The following is a 6355-nucleotide window of genomic DNA, read 5'->3' as shown; positions in this document are numbered from 1 at the left end:
GACGTCGCTTTAAAAGTTTCTCTACATGAAACTGAAGGTTCCAACGCGCATCAAGCAGCGCGGGAGGGGACCGAAATTTCGGCGGAAGCATTTGATGCTCCACGGCACGAGGTGCAACTCCTTCGTGAGGTCCTTGCTCGTGTTGAGAGCTCTTTCGAGGCGGCTCAAAGCCTTCTTTCGATGCTGGAGCGTCAACAACCTCGTTTAGAGGGCCAGCTGGACATCCTGGTGAGGATGCAGCAATATGCGGCACGACCGCCTATCTCGGCGAAAGCGCCTTCAAGTCCATGTGGGAAGGGTGCCAACGTAAGACACTGGGTGTCTACGCAGCCTGCTAGGAAGGTTAAGCGTATAAGCTAGGCCCTTCTTGACCACAACCGAAAATGGTCCAATAAAGCGCGGGCGCAATTTGGTCTTGAAGACCGCCGAAACCAAGGTGGTAGGTAACTTTTTTAGCGTTTAATAAAACTCGGTCTCCGATCATATAAGAAGTAATACAGCTTCTGCCTTTGGCATCTGCTTGTTCTTTTTGTTTGTCTTGGCTATCAGCCATCGTATCCCTTACGTGTCTTAAGACAATAAATCGCGTCGCGAGAAACTCGCTTATTTGTTTCCGAACGGTAACAGGGCTGATATCAGCAAGCCTATCGGCTAATTCTCCTCCACCAAGCCCCGAGCCACGCAGTGGTATCGTTAATGGAACGCGTGGGTGGGTAAGACCGTTTACAAAGAACGGAGTCTAGCCTGTAGAGGCATGGACAGCGTTATTTAACGCAAACTCCACCACTGGGAGCATTGAGCTCTAGACCTTTGGTGTCGGAGCACACACGCTGCGTAAAACGTCTTCAATGACGCAATCGACACGTTCAATTTGACCATCGATCTGCGGATGGTCCGCAGTGGACATATCCAATCTGTTACCAAGCACTCGGAAAATTGATTTGCACAATTTACCCGTAAAACGGGGGTCCCGATCAGAGACAATTGCCACTGGCAAACCATGTTGTCGAAACACGCGATCGATAAACAGCTTAGCTGTACCCTCTCCATGAATGGAATCCGGCACGGCCGCTTAGTGACCAATTTTGCTCAAACGGTCAACAAAGACCACTATACCGGAGTTACCGGCTAAATCTTTCGGTAGCACAAAAACAAAATCCATACTAATGGACTCCAGCATCCTATGGGGACGGGAAGACTCGCCAGTGGCACAGCAGCATGTGCCGAGGGTTTGACCCGTTGGCACGTTTCGCATGTGCGAACATATGTGCTGACCCATTTATAAAGTTTGGGCCACCAATAACTCTGGCTGATAGAGCCGTAGGTATTTTCTCTACCGAGATGACCACCAAGGACAGAATCGTGTGCCTCATAGAGGATCCGGTACTTTAAATCCTCATCATGAGGAACAACGACACGCGGAGGGTCCGCGATGTCTGTGCAATAAAGCAAAATGTTGTTATCGAAAGAAAATCGATATAACCTTGCACGCAAACGTGCCGGCAATTTAATACCCGAATCTGAGTTCTTTGAGGCTCGTAGCATAGCTACACACTGTTCATCCTTGGCGTAAGCCGAACGGATTAATTCAGGAATAGGTGACGAGATAGTCGTTCAATGAGAAAGCTCATAATCCGGCCTGCGTGATAACGCATCGGCCAAAGCATTCTGCTTGCCAGGCTTATACTTCACCTCGAAGTTGTATTTCGCGAAAAAGGATAGCCATCGGGCTATTCTCTGTGAGAGATGGGGCGACTTAGTCGCCGTGCGTAATGACGCGTGATCTGTATATATCACAAACGACTGAGAGGCGAGCAGATGAACTCTGAATTTGATGAGAGCATACATCATAGCAATAACTCTTCGTCATAAACTGGGTAGTTCTTTTCCGCCGCTTTAAGCTGTCTAGACTCGAACGCAATAAGAGGTTCACGCCCATCAACATCTGTTTGTAACAGAGCACTGCCAATGGCAAAATCGGATGCGTCACAGACGACACTGAAAGGCCAATTTGGGATTTGGCAGTGCCAGAATTGGGGCGTGGATAAAACTATCCTTAACTGCTCGAAATGCATTATTTTCGGTACTAGTCCAGCACCATTCTGTATCCTTTTTAAGGAGATTAGATAATGGCCTAGCCATATCAGCGTAATTTTTGCTATATTCGTGTAAATAATTGGCGAGACTCAACCACTTACGCAAATCCTTTTGGTTTTTAGGAACCGGCCAATCTACTTTCGCTTTTATCTTAGCGGATCTGCTCTAAGGCCTCGCTTTCTAATGAAGCATCCTAAAAAAGAAATTTCGTCTGCGCCAAAAATGCATTTAGATGCATTGGCATATACAATTTATTTGTGCGCATACACTCGAGCACTGCTCGCAAATGGTCTAAATGGTTGTCCATATCTGACCGACCCTGCTCCGCACAACTATGGACAAAAATGTCATCGAATGAAGTCTGTGCATAACCTCGATGAGAGCGAAACGGTTGCGTCACTAGACGATTAAATGATGTCGGGGCGTTGGAAAGCCCTTGTGGCATAACCAGCCACTCCCATAACATGCCGCTTGCAGTGCTAACTGCTGTAAGCGGGATATCGCTAGCTCGCATTAGCAATTGGTAGTAACCATCGACAAAGTCAAGTGCACTGTACATTGTACATCCCACCATATTGTTTTAAGAACATCCTTTCTAGGAATGGGGGTTTGTGCTGGTATAGTGGCAGCATTTAACCTTATTATTATGCGCCATTTACCATTTGTTTCTTTTAACACAAAATGTCGGTGTCGAATGAGGAAATTTGCTCTCTCGTACCATTCCAGCCTCGTGCTTAGCACGGAAGAAATCGTCAATGAAGTCACACTGCTCCCTTGATAAAGTCCATTGTCTTGTGCCACAATATTTGATTACCGGAACCAAGTCAATTCCATGACGAACACCTCTATCCGGAGGTAAACAGATGGCGGATTATTACATACCGCATCTTGGAATTCCTCAACCAAAGAATAAAAATGTTCTTAGGATCTTTAAGGTTCGATGACCCGTTTCGCGCACTAAGTGCAGCTTTTGTGTCATCCAGGACAGCTTCGTCTAGAAGCGACAATGAGTTTAACTCAATTGTTGGTCGGATGACCACCATTTCAGATAAGTCACCAGCTTTCAAGGCTCGACCGCACACATCAATAGACATTTCGTCTAGCTCTAAAAGAGCATGTAACAAGGGGATTGCCGCAAGGCTAACTTCCAACTCATGGTGACCGGTTACACCATTTACAAGCGTGTGTGATTGCTCACTCGTATCACTTTCTGAGGGTATAAACGCTTCGTGTCTCCCCTGTCTTGGACTAGAGACAATACGCCTCTTAGAGGCCGGGACATTCAAGTCCCCGAATTTTCCAGCCTGCATTGGTTCTATACAAGACATGTTGTCTAATTCGAGATCCCACAAGGAATTAGGTAACTCAAGCTCCTTTACCAGCGAACGTTTACGGTCGCTTAACATGCCCTGGCGAACCACCAATAGATCCATTATTAGCACTCAGCATGATGCCACCTCGGCCGACCATACTCGGTGGACTTAGACTTGCCACTCACGTATCTCAGGGATATTGCACCCTTGAGGTCCTGGCGAATCGACAGTAGTGTCATTATTGACACTCAGTATGGTGCCACCTCGGCCGACCATACTCGGTGGACTTAGACGTGCCACTGTACGTATCTCAGGGATCTTGCACCCTTGAGGTCCTGGCGAACCGCCAACAGTGTCTACTGACACTCAGTACGATGCTACTTCGGCTGACCATACTCGGTGGACTTAGACGTGCCACTCTACGTATCTCGGGGATATTGCACCATTGATAATTCGGCCTTAGGCCAACAATGCTTTCAGAAATCAGTGAATCGTTATTACAACTAGTGTCACTCGACGGAGTACGTGCCGTTCCACTTATTTCTGCTGAGTCGGGCTCAGAATTAATGTTTTAACATTAGAGTTTATTAACTCAGACATTGAAATATCAAAAACACTGACAGACTCATTCAATGATCCGCGCCAATAGCGCTTTTGTTGCCTAGCAAAGGTGGGTTCATGACTATCCAAAACTTTGCTAGGAACATTGCGCGTGGCGCCTAAGGCTTTAGACCTCCAATCGATCCATGGCTCATGGTATTCTAACCAGGCCATACCAAGGATGAGATCATACCTCGAATCTAAATCAAGGACGATATAGCGTTCCATTCTGTCGAAGTCCAGAAACTTTATACCTAAGTCCAAAGAAATTTTGGGAACAGTGACACGAGTCCCAGTCGCAAAGTGAACAGTAATTGTATCACCTTCATGCGCTTTAAGCGCCTCAACGTATTGTTGACTTCCTTGTAGGGAAAGGCGTCGAGCATAATAACAAGAAGCTCCTGAGTCAGTTAAGATTGACCACGGCTTATCAAAGCCCTTTACAGTCGCTTGAGTGACTAGCAAGCCAGGCTTGTACTCTCGCCCCGTGCCATTAAGCAACGAGCTAATTGGGGCTAGGTTCTGTTTATTCTCACCCCCTAGAGATTCAACAGAGCCTAGGTCTCCCCCAGTAGGGCGCCCCGCACCTTTTGTTTATCGACGTTTTCTCGCGCCGTACCAGATCTCTGGTATAGGTCGGAGTTGGACCTCTTTCGAGCTTTGCGCGTATTTCGTAAGGGACAGGCCGGACGTAAATATTTCGTGCTTCCGCACATATAACATCTACGGATGGTCTTATGCTGTTCCACAGCTTGAAGCCTCTTCTCCCTTCTCAACGAGGCTTACATCCATAGGTTCCGCTCTATTCGACGAAACCCATGTGCTTGAAGAGCTTGTTCGGTATACAGGCGTGCTAACGCGAGCAGACTTAAGTCAAACTCGGCGGGTAGCGCTATGGCAACTGCCTCTTCGAACGTAGCCGGATGAGATCGGAACAATTTCGTCCGGGCAACGCCCTCATAAAGATGCTTACTACAATTGCTTCTTGCACCGGGTCTTGATGCATAGATGCAATGAGAGTTTTCAACTCCTGGACATAGCCCCTAGAGTTCTTTTACCCTGTCGAGTCGCTAGGAGCCGTGCTCGCATGCGAAAAGCCTGATCAGGCAGTGCAAACATGCTGCTCATTTGCTGTTGCAGCGAATTCCATGAGGGAAAAGCGTCGTTTATGGACGTGCTGCACGATAGTGCTCACTCCATTGCTATACCTCCAAGTTTGGAAATGGCCATAGCCACCTTTTGCCGTTCTGTTAAAAACAAGGCGGAATCAATGGACATTTTCATCTGCTTAATCCAAAAAGGGAGATTTTCTCCTTCTTTTCCCTCAAATCTCTTCACATATACGGTTAGAGGGCGAGCCCTCGGCTCTGAGTTAGGTACAGAGATGTACCGGGTTGGCATAGATGCCGCTAAGTGGTCCTGTACCTGACAGATCAAGAAGGTTTCGTACCGCATGAAGGCTTCAAGTTTTGCATGCAGGACCTCTAGTCCCTGGGAAATAATAAATTCCACGTGCTCAAGCCCAACAAAGGTTTTGAACTTGTCATAAGCGGCACGTTGCGCTTCTGACAATTCTGGAATCTCTTCCATGTTCGTGAGGGTTTAGTCTTGTAAAGACCCAGGCGTAGATTAATTACTAGTGCTACCAGGTGTAGCGGAGCTACCTCGCTCCTTAATTAAGAGAAAGATTTATAGACCCAAAGAGTCTCTTAGTTCTATAGGACTAATGGATATAACAACTCAGGGAGTCGTACAAGCTAATAAAGCTTAATGAATCCTAGATCAAGTGATTCAGGGGCTCGTAGAACCAAGTGGCAACTTGTGCCCGAGGGTATGTACGCTAGAAAGGCTTCTGTCTCTCACATACCAATTCGCAAGCCTTAAGAAGGCACTAGACGCTTTAAGATCAAAAGGTGAACTGCACTTTATTACATTACTTAAATCTAAAACCTTACCCTAGCTAATTAAAGATAGATTCCGGCCGCCAGATTTATATCTGGCGGCGACCACATTTGTTACTTATAATAAATGGGATTTTAGTAGTTAACTATTTTAGAATAGAATAAGAGAATATTTTACTCATAAAGGTAGTGTACCACAACAACGGTCCTCCAATCAAAGTATGCCCCATTACACAGGTAGTGTTCTTGAAGCACCGACACTGGCGCTACTAAACGTTAATATGCCCCTCGTGTGGTATCTTACACATTTACTACTATCATCGGTCTTGAACGCTGATTGTATTTCGTCGAGGCAGCTTAACGAAGGATCCACTCAAAACATCGAGCGACGGGCAATAAGTACGCTCTTGTTGGGTAAACGGAAATTTTTGTGGCTTAGCATGA

Source organism: Bremia lactucae, linkage group LG11 (genome assembly GCF_004359215.1).
Source record: "Bremia lactucae strain SF5 linkage group LG11, whole genome shotgun sequence".
NCBI lineage: Eukaryota > Oomycota > Peronosporomycetes > Peronosporales > Peronosporaceae > Bremia > Bremia lactucae.
The sequence above is the reverse complement of the archived record's forward strand: the minus strand, read 5'-3'. Positions refer to the sequence as shown.